Genomic DNA, 14,132 nt, shown 5'->3' on the forward strand with positions numbered 1-14,132 from the left:
ATCCACTCATCTGTCAATGGACACATAGGTTGCTTCCATGTCCTGGCTACTGTAAATAGAGCTGCAGTGAACATTGTTGTACAAAATTCTTTTTGAATTATGGTTTTCTCAAGGCAAATGCCCAGTAGTTGGATTGCTGGGTCATATGGTACTTCTATTTTTAGTTTTTTAAGGAACCTCCATACTGTTCTCCCTAGTGGCCATATCAATTTACATTCCCACCAACAGTGCAAGATCGTTCCCTTTTCTCCAATAAATGCCTCCAGCATTTATTGTTTGTAGATTTTTTGATGATTGCCATTCTGACTGCTGTGAGGTGATACCTCACTGTATTTTTGATTTGCATTTCTCTAGTGATTGGTGATGTTCAGCATCCTTTCATGTGTTTGTTGGCAATCTGTATATCTTCTTTGGAGAAATGTCTACTTAGGTCTTCTGCCCATTTTTGGATTCAGTTGTATGTTTTTGTGATATTGAGCTACATGTGGTGCTTGTAAAGTTTGGAGATTAATCCTTTGTCATTTGCTTCATTTCAAAATATGTTCTCCCATTCTGAGGGTTGTCTTTTCGTCTAGTTTATGTTTTCCTTTGCTGTGTAAAAGCTTTTAAGTTTCTTTAGGTCCCATTTGTTTATTTTTGTTTTATTGCCATTTCTCTAGGAGGTGGGCCTAAAAGGATCTTGCTGTGATTTATGTCATAGAGTGTTCTGCCTATGGTTTCTTCTAAGAGTTTTATAGTGTCTGGTCTTACATTTAGATCTCTAATCCATTTTGAGTTTTTTTGTGTGTATGGTGTTATGGAGTGTTCAAATTTCATTCTTTTATGTGTAGCTGTCCAGTTTTCCCAGCACAACTTACTGGGACAACTTACTGGGGTGTTGAGTCCTGTTCACTGAGGAAGGAGTCGGTCTTGTCTATTCTGTATTTGGATTATGGAACGGTACCTGTGCTAATATCAAACTCTGGTTTTATGCATCACCCCACCTCTCCTTTCCCCTTAAGCAGGCATAAGAGTGTTTTCTAAATGTGAGACTCTGTTCTCTTTCCTAATTCGGTTCATGTGTAGCCAAGTTTACATTCCCTTTATAAGTGATATTTTATGATAAGTTTCTTTTTCTGTGTGACTTATTTCACTTAGAATCATCGTACCTAAATCCACTGATAATGCTGCTACTGGCTTTATGACATTGATTTCATGGCTGAGGGATATTCCATCGTACGTAAATACCACAACTTCTTTACCCTTTTTGTCTTTCCTGGGATATTTAAGGTGTACTGAAGTCGAGGTTCTTGTAGACAGAGCAGCCCTAAATTTTGCGGTGGCTGTGTCTTATTGATTTTCAGTTTTCCCAAGGTATATGCCCATGACTGGAAGTGCCCTAGGCTCTTTAGCTCTGTTTTTTAGATGTTTTAGGAAACACCATGCACTCCTCCTGTGTGTCTGTTGGCAATTGACATCCTGCCCATCAGCATAACAAGGCTCCCTGTTCTCCAGGGTCTATCCTGCCTTTCTGGTTTTTACACATTTTTCGGATGTCACTTTTGACCAGTGGGAAGTGCGACTTCTTTGTAGTGAGGATTTGCACTGCCTGCTTGCTTGCTTGGCCAAAAAGGGCGTATGCATTTTTTCCTGAATATATTCAGGAAAAAATGCATACGCCCTTTTTGGCTAAGTGCATGATTGTCGAAGTTGCGCCGCTTTTCCTGTGCTTTAAAGGCGATTCCAATCTACCCCTTGAAATCTGTTTCCTGCAATTCTGCCTCACTTTATGTCCGCCTCGTTGCCTTCCCTCAACAGATTTTTGGATGATAGTTGTCCTTTATAACTCTGCATGTTTGTGAATTGCTGTGCCCCTGAGCTCCATTTATCAACTCACTTTTTTGTGAGCTGGCCGCAAAACCACAGGATTGCTTCAGGCCCTATTGTGCTTCCGGGGCGGCAGGATGAGCCTTTGGTTAATTCTTCTTCCTGACGGGAAATTAGAGTGACATGTGCCCATCCAAATGCCTACAGCTAGTCTCTCATTGGTTCCCCCTCTTCCCTTTCATCCTCCGCACAAATTGCAAACTGTGTTAAACAGGATGTTAAATGCGCTGACTCTCCAAGTTGTGAGATTGATAGTAAAGTGGCTGGAATGGCAAACCCGAGCACCAGGAGATCAAAAATGAGGTGCATTTTAGACACCTTTCCTGATCACACGGTGTACATTCGTCTCGGTTTCCCATGCATATTTTCGCTGTAGGAAGATTCCCTTGAACCTGCAGATTTGGAACCCATGGAATGCGTACCAGGCAGTATTACTTTAAAAGGTCTGCCTTTCCTCACCCTACCTCACTTATATCTCTTAGCGCGAATAGTTTCCAGCCTTATATCTCATCCTGCTGTGTGTCTAGATGTATTCAATCCATGTTACATCGTATCCCTTCAACAAAAGTTGTAAGAATTTTTGTGTCTCACTGTCTTTTATATACATATATATATATATATATATATATATATATATATTAATTTATTATTATATTTGTTACAGCTGATTTTCAAAGCTCTGTTTTCTGCTGGTGTACATCCACTTGATTCACGTACTGAGAGACATCAATAAATTCTTTTTCAGATTCTTAACAGTCATATGTATTATTTTCCAGTGACTTGAGTGTGCTGAGTGCAGTTCTTTGAAGTATCTTGTAGGCCTTGTTGATTACTCAATTTGGTACTTGGAACGGAATCTTTGCTAATTTCAACCTCCTGGATAATGCCTCACCCCTCCCCACCTTTCCCCTTTAGTAGCCTTATGTCTGTTTACTACATATTTGACTATGTTTCTGTTTTGTAATTTATTTCATGTGTAGCCATTTTTGATTCCACCTTTAAGTGACATCTTATGATATGCGTCTTTTTCTTTCTGACTTATGTCACTTAGAATGATCATATGTAACTCCTCTGGAGTTGTTGGAACTGGCCTTATTTCATTGATTTCTGGCTGAGTAATATTCCACTCTACATAAGTACCACATCTCTTTTATCCATTTTATCCTTCAAGGGACATTTATGTTATATCCAAGTCGAGGCTCTTTTTAACAGAGAGGTGGTAAACATTGGGGTGCCTGTGTCCTGTTGATTTTTGTTTTTCCCAAGATATACGCCCATGAGTGCAAGTGCCCTATGCTCTGTAGCTCATTTTTTAGATGTTTTAGTAAACACAATACACTTCTCCAGAGTGGCCGTTGGCAATTTACATTTCCACTATCAGCCTCACAGGGCTCCCTTTTCTCCTTGCCCTGTCCTGCATTTCTGGTGTTTACACTTTATGTGGATGGCCCTTCTGACTGATGTGAAGTGATACATTTTGTAGTATTGATTTCCAGTGCCCACCTGTTTGGTTGGCTAAAAAGTGTGTATGCCCTTTACTTGAATATATTCAGAAAAAAATGCATACGCCCTTTTTGGCCAACTGCATCGTTGGCGATGTTCAGCCCCTTTTCCTGTGCTTTAATGGGGAGTCCTTTCTACCTCTTCAAATCCGTTTCCTGCCATTCTCCCTTGCTTACAAGTCCTTTTCTGTGACTTACCTCAAGACATTTTTCGACAATAGATATTTTCAATTCTGCAGTTTCATGAATTTTAGTGCCCCTGAGTTCCATTTTTCCACTTGTGTTCTTGGAAACTGGCCACAAAACAGTGGGATTTCCTCTAGCCCTATTCTGTTTCTGTGGGTAATTCTAGCCTTTGATGAATTCGTCTTCCAGATTGGAAATTAGAGTGACATGTGCCTGTCCAAAAACCTAGGACTTGCCTCTAATTGTTTCTCATCCTTCCGCTTCATCCTCTGGACAAATTCCAAACTGTGTGCCACAGGATGTTGATGGTGCTGACATCCCCAAGTGAGGAGATTGTTAGGAAAGACGCTGGAGGGGTGAACCCGAGCACCAGGCGATGAGATGAGGTGCCTTTTCCAAACTCTTCCCGATCAAATGGTGTACCATCCTTTAGGTGTGACAGGCATGTTTTAGCTGTAGGAAGGGTCCCGTGCATGGAAGGAGAACACCAGGGATTTTTCCAAATCAGTGCCTCCCCGAACCCCAAACTGGGGAATTTTTAATCTACGGCTACACGTATGTCCATACGTGGAAAATAGGCAGAGTCCGAACTTTAGATGATTGAAGTCTTCAGGGTCAGAAACGCTCACCATCGGCCTCACTTAGGTTACATTTTATCTGTCATTGATAGATGATGTCGATAAAAATATCTACTCTTTTTCAGATTATTTCCCCTTATAGGTTATTGCAAAATATTCAGTGTAGTTCCCTGTGCTATACAGTGGTTCCTTGTTGATGATCTATTTTATACATAGCAGTGTGTATGTGTTAATCCCAACCTGTTAATTTATCCCTGCTCTGACCATTCCCCTTTGGTAATAATAAATTATAAGATTTTATACTTCTGAGAAATGGGGGAACTGAAAGAGAGGTATCATTTTCAATGGAAAAGCATTCAAACCAAGACTGAAGCTTCAGCCAAGATTATTAGATGTACATCCTTGGAAAGAAATCACTTCATTTCTCTAATGTTGACCTGACAAATAAGACAAACGTCTTCACTGAACTTGCTTATAATAAAGTGATGGAAATATCAAATGGAAGTCTTAGAAACATCTTATTTTACCCGAGGCTTATACACTGTTCTATGTTAATTACAGTTTGGCTCACACATCTGTTCATTGAAGTTACAATGTTCTCAATTTCTGTTACTGACCCTCCAGAGTGGGCCCCAACAAGGGTCCCCCTGACCAGTGTCATTGGAGCCAACAGACCGAGACTGAGTTTGGTTCAGAAGCAAAGGAAACTTTATATTTTGTTCAGAGAATGGAGAGGTGAGAGCGTGCGCTCCCCCTCAGGCTTTGGCGGGGCTGCTGTGTAGGGATCCCGGCAGCATCAGCGGGAGGGAGGGCACGGAACTCTCGAGGGCCGGGTTGGCTGCAGCTCAGGCTCTATGTCGCAGAGTCTGGATGGGGCCCCGCAAGCTGACGTGTCGACCCAGCCACTCTGCACTAGGAAATCGGCTCTGAAGTCCCTGGTGTGGGACCTCTGCATGTGGAACACTAGGAGCACGTGAAATTAGACAAAGCACAAAGGAAAAAAAGGTTAGACTTTATTTTATTGCCCAGATTCTATTTTTATCTCCCAGGAATTTTTAATGGGCTTTGCTGGTGACAAACCCCTCCTCCACCTTTTGTCCCGTTCCTCATTCTTGGGGTGCTGAGGGTGCAGACCCTTCTTTTGTAACTGCTTGGTGCTGAGTTGAGAGGCCTCATAACCAGGGGGGAGGGCAGAACTTCTCCCCAGCAGCCTCCAGGTGAGGTTGATTGTCCCCAGGCCTCCTGCCTCACTGCTCGTCTGCCTGAGCACCAGCATTGGAAGTGTTATAGATTCTAATGACCTTTAAGGGTCCAGGAAAGAGATACACAGAGACGTTTGGGGGGCCAGTTTTACCCCGCCCCACATTTGTTTGCCCACCTTAGGATGATGGTTTCTGCCAGCCTAGATGCTCTGACCAGTAGTCTGCACTCTCTTCAGTTAGGCCCCTGAATTAACGTACAAACAGCACCAGGTGTCAGAGCCCTGCCCTCTCAACTCCCAGACAGTCCAGGGTTGGTGGTGATCCAGGACCATGATGCCCACTGAGTCAACGGTCTTTTGAAGTAGCCAGGAGTCCAGCCAGTCTTACTGGCCGCCATCACTGTGGTGTCTGTAGGCTTTTCTATGGTGACAGCGTGATATACGGTTCCCCCGCCAAGCTTATTAGCTCGCCTCTGGGTGCAGTAAGTCCTGCAAGAAGTAGTCTGCTCTTTTGGGGCACACTGTTGTTGTTTTCTGAGAGAAACTCCAGGTTAAGTGATGGTCACATGAGTCGTCATGGGGTCCCATTGCCCCTGTTTGTCCCTCTGGAGGTTGGCGTTGGAGGGTCTCCTCTCTCGAGGTCTGTGTACCCACGGAGCGACCCCTGCAACTTCAGGGCATGGTGGGTGGTTAGGATCACCACGTGGGGTCGTTTTCCCTTAGGAGGGAGCTGGCCTTGCGGGATGCTGATTTCCAAGATTTTAGATACCCCCAGTATCCTGGCCGGATGGGGTGGCGGGCCAAGCCCTTTGTGACCGTAGTTTATCCTCCCTGGAGGGCATTCTTGTGTTTTTCCATTTCAAGTGGTCCCAGTTTTTGCACTAATACTGCAAGACCGATTCGCCTTTGACCAGGTATGTAAAGGTCAAAGGGTTTAGCTTAATTAGGGAGTTCCAGGGCAAGGGTCTGAATTGACTGCTCTTCCCATTCTTGAAAGGCTGTTTCTGGATTCTATTCAAAAGGATCATCATCTTTTCATGTCAGTGTTTCATATAGAGGCCCAGCTATTAGACTGTAGTTACGGATCCAGATGCAGCAAACCCCGGCCTCCACAGGAACCCCTAAGTTGTCTTCTAGTTTTAGAAGGGGTAAGGCTGCAAATGGCTTCTTCCCTTTCCTGGGATGGGCTTCTCTGACCTTCTGTGAGAATGAAGCCCAGGCAGGTCAACTTAGTCTGTGATATTTGAGCCTTTTTATTGGACACCTTCTATTCTTTATTGGCTAGGTAGTTCAGAGGCCTCCTTAGTTGGGCTGGTGATCAGAATGTCGTCTGCATATTGAAGGAGGGTTCCCTTTTCCAGAGGTAGAACTTTTAGTTCTTTAGCTAATGTTTCCCCAAAGATGGTGTGGGAATTTTTGAACCCTTGCGGTAGGACGGCCCAGCACTATATATTTTTGTTGTATGTTGAGTCCTGCCACTCACAAGCCAAAATTTCTTGTGACTCTGGGACTAATGAAATACAGAAGAAGGCGTCATTGAAGTCTAATACAGAATACCATATCCTGGTAGATGGTAGAATGACCAGCAGGTTGTAGGAATTAGGAACTACTGGATGTATATCCTCAGTGGCTTCACTGACTGTCCTGATATCCTTTACCAGGTCCCCAGCAGCTCACGGGGCTCTCGTGGTCAGGGCAATCCCAGGATATGGAGATCACCTCGGCAGGACACCCGCAGCCCATGGAGTTATTGTCGTCATGCCCCTCCCAGGATATGGACTTCACCTGGGCAGTTCCCCAGCAGCCCATGGGGCTCTCGTGGTCAGGCCCCTCCCAGGATATGGGGCTTACCTGAGCAGGACCCCAGCAGCCCAAGGGGCTCTCGTGGTCAGGCCACTCCCAGATTATGGAGCTCACCTGTGCAACTACCCAGCAGCCCATGGGGCTCTCGTGGTCAGGTCCCTCCCACAATACGGAGCTCCCCTGGGCAGGTACCCTGGTAGGGCTGGGCACACAGGAACCGTGCACATAGCCCTCATTGCAGAGAACTCCCAGCTCACCTGTCACTCACAGCTGACACAGAGCACCTCAGAGCAGGACCTGAACTAACAAACAACAGCTCCGACAGGCCTGTGACCCTGGGCATCACTCTGTGTGGCCTCCCTCTGCCTGATCTCCCAGAGACTTCCACTGCAGCCGTGGCACCAGGCCTCTGTCTCCACCCATCACCCCTCCTCTCCCTGACTCCTGGGTTCCTCTCATTAGGAGAGGGACTTCTTGAAGTTGTCTCCCACTCATGGGCCAGATAAAATGATTAGAAAACAAGCCAGAGCTGCAGACCCTTGTCTTTCCTGACTCTCAAGAGCCCACACCTGTTCCTTGAACCCTCCCAGTTCAGCGAGGTCCATTTTCTGCAATGTGAGCCCCTGAGGGGTGAGGATTGGCTGACCTGGGTAGCCTGACGCTGCCAACCAGCCCTCCCCAGGTGTGCCTGGTTTAAGGTTAATATAAACACGGCTCCAGGCAGCAAGAACCCCTGCAGCTGTGCCTGACGCCATATTCTCTGTCCCGTCAGCAGTGTCGGGGCTGTGCTGGTGGGAGGGAGTGAGGGGCCGTGGCTTTGTGGGTGGCCCAGTGTGAGTGGGGCTCTGCTGGAATTTCTGCAGGAGTTGCCAGGCTGCCACCTGCTAAAGAAGAGGATGTGTCACCCATACCTGCCGCTGGTATTTCTCCTCGGGCAGAGGTGAGGAAGGAAAAAAGCAGTGGGGGCTGGGACACGAGGGGTATCTCAGGCAAGGAAATGGAAAGCTTCCAGAAGAGCGCCCAGGGCCAGGACCATCCTGGCTGGCCTGCAGGCACCAAGTCGGCTTGCGTGCTGTCGCTGGTGTGGCTCCACGGCCCTTCCTCTAGGCTTTCAAGTCCTTGTTCATATTCAGGTGTTTTACCTGGGAAGGGTGGGAACAGTTCAGCAGCAGCTGACCTGGGGCTCAGCTCACATTTACTCACAGACACCTTGGCACGATCCCCTAGCTTTGCAATGAGGACGCTCCTTGTGGGGGGGCTGCTGGCTGCATGGGAGATGATTCCCCACCTCTGACCAACTTCAGAATTGCTTACCACTAGAGCAAGTGCCATGATAGGGTTTTCCTCTGTATAACTGGTGGGTTCTGTTTTTTTTTCTTTCTTTCTTTTTTGGTTCAAGGTAGATCTTATTCCTCTTTTATGTATTTATAGATATAAGCTTGGAAATAATTCATTCATAAAAATACATCTGTGTGAAGGGAAAAACTTTCTTCTGTTTTATTTTAAAATTTTATTTATTTTAAAAAAAATTAAATTTAATTTCATTTATTTTTTTTAATACAGCACGCTATTATTAGTTATCTGTTTTATACATATACATGTATACAGGTCAATCCCAATCTCCCAACTCATCCTACAACCACCACCCCATGGCTTTCCATACGTTTGTTCTCTACCTCTGTGTCTCTATATCTGCCCTGCAAACCAGTTCATCTGTACCATTTCTCTAGGTTCCACATATATGCATTAATATACAATATTTGTTTTTCTCTTTCTGACTTACTTCACTCTGTATGACAGTCTCTAGTTCCATCGACGTCTCTACAAATGACCCAGTTTCATTCCTTTTTATGGCTGAGTAATATTCCATTTTATATATGTACACATCTTTATCCATTCGTCTGTCTGTGGGCATTTAGGTTGCTTCCATTACCTGGCTATTGTAAATAGTGCTGCAATGAACATTGTGGTGAATGTGCCTTTTTGATTTATGGTTTTCTCTGGGTATATGCCCAGAAGTGGGATTGCTGGAATATATGGTAATTCTATTTTTAGTTTTTTAAGGAACCTCCATACTGTTCTCCATAGTGACTGTATCAATTTACATTCCCACCAGTAGTGGAAGAAGGTTCCAATTGTCCACGCCCTCCCCAGCATTTGCTGTTTGTAGATTTTCTGATGATGCCCTTTCTAACAGGTGTGAGGTGATACCTCATTGTAGATTTGATTTGCATTACTCTAGTAATTAGTGATGTTGAGCAGCTTTTTATGTGCGTCTTGGCCATCTCTGTGTCTTCTTTGAAGAAATGTCTATTTAGATCTTCTACCCATTTTTATATTTGGTTGATTGTTTTTTTAATATTAAGCTGCATGAGCTGTTTATATATATTGGAGATTAAACCTTTGTCCATTGAGTCATTTGCAAATATTTTCTGCCATTCTGAGGGTTGTCTTTGTATCTTGTTTGTAGTTTGCTTTGCAAAATGTTTTACATTTCATTAGGTCCCATTTGTTTAGTTTTCTTTTTTATTGCATTACTCTAGGAGGTGGATCAAAAAAGATCTTGCTGTGATTTATGTCAGAGTATTCTTCCTATGTTTTCCTCTAGGAGTTTTATACTGTCCGGTCTTACGTTAAGGTCTCTAATCCCTTTTGAATTTATTTTTGTGTATGGTGTTAGGGAGTGTTCTAATTTCATTCTTTTACGTGTAGCTGTCCATTTTTCCCAGCACCACTGATTGAAGAGACTGACTTTTCTCCATTGTACATTCTTGCCTCCTTTGTCATAGATTAGTTGATCATAGGTGTGTAGGGTTATCTCTGGGCTTTTTTTTTCCTTTTACACATTTATTGGAGTATAATTGCTTTACAATGGTGTGTTAGTTTCTGCTGTATAACAAAATGAATCAGCTATACATACACACATATCACCATATCCTCTCCCTCTTGCATCTCCCTCCCACCCTCCATATCCCACACCTTTAGGTGGTCACAAAGCACTGAGCTTATCTCCATGTGCTATGTGGCTGCTTCACAGTAGCTATCGATGTTACATTTGGTAATGTATATATGTCCATGCCACTCTCTCACTTCGTCCAGCTTACCCTTCCCCTCCCCATGTCCTCAAGTACTTTCTCTACTCTGTGTTCTCTTTTTTTTTTTGGCAGTATGCGGGCCTCTCACTGCTGTGGCCTCTCCCATTGCAGAGCACAGGCTCCTGATGCGCAGGCTCAGCGGCCATGGCTCACGGGCCCAGCCACTCCGCGGCATGTGGGATCCTCCCGGACCGAGGCACAAACCCGTGTCCCCTGCATCGGCAGGCGGACTCTCAACCACTGCGCCACCAGGGAAGCCCTCTACGTCTGTGTTCTTAATCCTGTCCTGCCCCTAGGTTCTTCATAAACTGTTTTTCTGTATATTCCATATATCTCTGTTAGCATACGGTATTTGTTTTTTTCTTTCTGACTTACTTCAGTGTGTAGGACTGACTCTAAGTCCATCCACGTCACTACAAATAACTCAGTTTTTCTTCTTTTTATGGCGAGTAATATTCCATTTTATATATGTGCCAGATCTTCTTTATCCATTCGTCTGTCGATGGACACTTAGGTTGCGTCCATGGCCTGGCTATTGTAAATAGAGCTGCAATGAACATTGTTGTACATAACTCTTTTTGAATTATGGTTTTCTTAGGGTAAATGCCCAGTAGTTGGATTGCTGGGTAGTATGGTACTTCTATTTTTAGTTTTTTAAGGAACCTCCATTCTGTTCTCCCTAGTTGCTATATCAATTTACATTCCCACCAATAGTGCAAGAGCATTCCCTTTTCTCCAGTAAATGCCTCTCCAGCATTTATTGTTTGTAGATTTTTTGATGATTGCCATTCTGACTGCTGTGAGGTGATACCTCACTGTAGTTTTGATTTGCATTTCTCTAGTGATTAGTGATGTTCAGCATCCTTTCATGTGTTTGTTGGCAATCTGTATATCTTCTTTGGAGAAATGTCTATTTAGGTCTTCTGCCCATTTTTGGATTGGGTTGTTTGTTTTTGTGATATTGAGGTACATGAGCTTCTTGTAAATTTTGGAGATTAATCCTTTGTCATTTTCTTCATTTGAAAATATTTTCTCCTATTCTCAGGGTTGTCTTTTCATCTTTTTCATGTTTTCCTTTGCTGTGCAAAAGCTTTTTTTTAATGGGTTTTTTAAAATTGTTTTATTTGGGAAAAGTGCGTCTTACAAAAGGGCAGCTGCAAAATACAGAGACCTCTGCAACAATTACTTGTTTTTTCTTAACGTGAAAGAATGAGTGGTATCCAAGGAATCAAAGCAGTAGATGGACAAATCAGGGGCATCTCCAATTTATTTTCAGGAAATAGAGCAACAAAACGCATATTTATAATTTCTAATCAAGGAATTCTTCTAACAATTTATCTTTAGCTTATCTCGTGGATTACCACCTCTCCGTCCCCTTTTAGTGGAAAAGCATGACTTACTACTGCAAACCAATTACTCCACTACAGGAAATGCGTTAGAACATAGTTTTCAATCACACCTGTCTAGCTGCAAAGCTCAGGGCTGGAATGAGGCAAATACCCACAAAAACGAACAGAGAAACCCAACAACAAAACCCCTCAAATGAGGACAAAGGTTTGTCAAAAAGTGCCTGGACTAGAAAGTCTAGGAGATCATAAAACATTAAATACAATTGTGTAACTGAGACGCAGTTTGTGTTAATACATGAGATAACCTGAGAGTTTGAACTTCTATGTCTAAGCCCATTTCCCTATTTATATAGACAGAGCTAGCCCTGCTCTATTAACAGCTACCAATATACCGCTTTGTCCTTTAAGATCTATTTGCCACACGAGGCTGAAACCACTAAACTTGAGTTTTTCCACTAAGGCTACAGACACTGCATCTATGCAGGGATGAGAAGCTTGTTATACACTCACACGTACCAAGTCTATCAGCCCTTGTGAGTCAACTTCCAACTCTGCATTTATTTTATTCCACTATATCTTTATATGTGTTCTTTCACAATTTTCCTATCAGGCTAAACACAGTAAAAATCTCAACACAGTCGCACCTGGTTCTGGTTACCCAGCAGTAGTACTTGTGTGCAATTAAACAAGGGACCAAAACCACAGAACAAGTGCACAGGGTGGGGATTACAGGGCAGGGAACAGATATAAAAACACAGATGTGCAGGATTCACCGGAATCCTCAAGCATCCGCCTAAGTCTATAGCAGAAGGCTACATGCCACAGTTCAGATCCTTCACCTATCACCCCAATTCTTGGACCCCAAAGCAGGGCCAATGCTGTTACTTTTGAACCTGGGGTCCTCAAAAATGAGTACTGGAAATCCAGAAATGCCACCCTTGAACTGTGTGAATCTGGCTGAAAACAGATGACACAACAAACCTACACTCTGTCTGACAGTTAAATGCATGTCCCCCAAAAAACTAACTTTAAGATTTATTTTTGTAACCTTTTTAAACGGAGAAAACAACATACTCCTTGGGGAAAGGTGAGGGATCGAGAAGACAGGCCCTGGGTAAAAATTATTACGACAGCACCTGGAGTTGAGAGGCCTGCCTAGAAGAGAACCACGGGCACTGCTGCCACAAGCAGGGACGGCTGCTGTCTGAGGCTCAGCAGACCAGTTCACACGCCCCGCAAAGCTGCTATAGATCCAAGTCATAAAAATCTTCCAGCTCATCGTGAAACAAGTCCCACTCGTCTTCAGAGTCCGTCAGGTCTTCCTCCCCACCTGCAGCCTAAAGCATAAGCAACATCTCGCCCAGCTCAAAGGTGACAACCTCTTCTTCGTCGTTGTCAAAGGGGTTGCCGTTCTCTCTTTCCTCAGTGAGCTCCCAGAAGTGGTTCCTTCGTTGGACCCGGTATCTGCTTGATGTTCCCACTTTCTGTCTCTGTGGCTCCTCTCTACAGCCATCAGGGTACGCATGCTTGTAAAAACAGTTCCCTCCAAATGGACAGCTCCCACATCCTTCCTCAAAATACCTGCACGCCTTGTTGCTCATTGCCTCCTTGTATTTCTGAATGAGTTTCTGCTTCTCTTCTTTCTCCTCCACCCAGTACTCACTTGGAATGACAAAGTTAGATGTGATCCGGCATTCTGGGCAAGACATTATGATCTCGCTCTCAAATTGCTTAGCACTCCTTCACTTGTGGATACACTTGAGACAGTAGGTGTGGTTGCAGTTGGAGAGGATCCCAAAGCAGCGCTCGCTGGGGTTGGCTTTTTTGTAGACCACCTCCATGCAGATCCCACACACCATGTCCTGGCTGCGCTGTACGGCAAACGAGAGCTCCATGTCCTTCTCATGGGCCTCGATGCAAGATTTTATATGTTGTGATCTTTGGGCAGCATCCATTGGATGGAGGACCTGCAGCCCACACATATCACACGAGTCTCCATGGAGATACACACAGTTCTCCCCATATTGGCACTCTCCCACTGCAGCATAGGGGCAGAGCTGCTTCTTTGTTTCCACTGCAGTCTGCTCCTTCTCTGATTCTTCCTTGGTCACTGAGCCCGGCAGGGGTGCTTCAGTGGAAGAAGGGGCAGTACGGCCACAGTAGGGCTGCCCAGGGACAAACTCAATGGCGTTCACCCAGTCTTCTGAACCCGCTCCTACAGTTGAAAAGTTTGAATTTCTTGTCTCAGCTTCGCCCATATTCATTTCAACAATCGGTCCAACTACTGATGAGAGACTTGAGGAAGCAGCAAGGGGTGACTTTGCAGTTAGATCTGTAGCAGTTGCTTCTTCCTGTTTCAGTGGCTTGCTGTGTTCATATCTGCAGTGGTCTCCGTAAATACAGTACCCTCGCTGAAAATACTTGCACACTACATCATATGGACTGTCAGAGAGGTCATGTGAGTATCGACAGTTATCTCCTTCCTTACAAACCCCATGCATGAAATACCTGCAGGTGACCTGTTTAGTCCAGCCGCCGCTGCTGCCGTCTCC

The 14,132-nt window shown here is 44.4% G+C and overlaps 1 pseudogene across 1 annotated transcript; it reads right to left on the reverse strand.

Annotated features, from left to right (window-relative positions):
* Window positions 1-12,824: 12,824 nt before the first annotated feature.
* On the reverse strand, window positions 12,825-14,123 carry LOC307069145 (E3 ubiquitin-protein ligase makorin-1-like; annotated as a pseudogene). The gene has a single exon. The product of its transcript is annotated as an E3 ubiquitin-protein ligase makorin-1-like (transcript).
* Window positions 14,124-14,132: the final 9 nt, after the last annotated feature.

This window comes from Hyperoodon ampullatus (assembly GCF_949752795.1).
Source record: "Hyperoodon ampullatus genome assembly, chromosome: X".
Lineage (NCBI taxonomy): Eukaryota > Metazoa > Chordata > Mammalia > Artiodactyla > Ziphiidae > Hyperoodon > Hyperoodon ampullatus.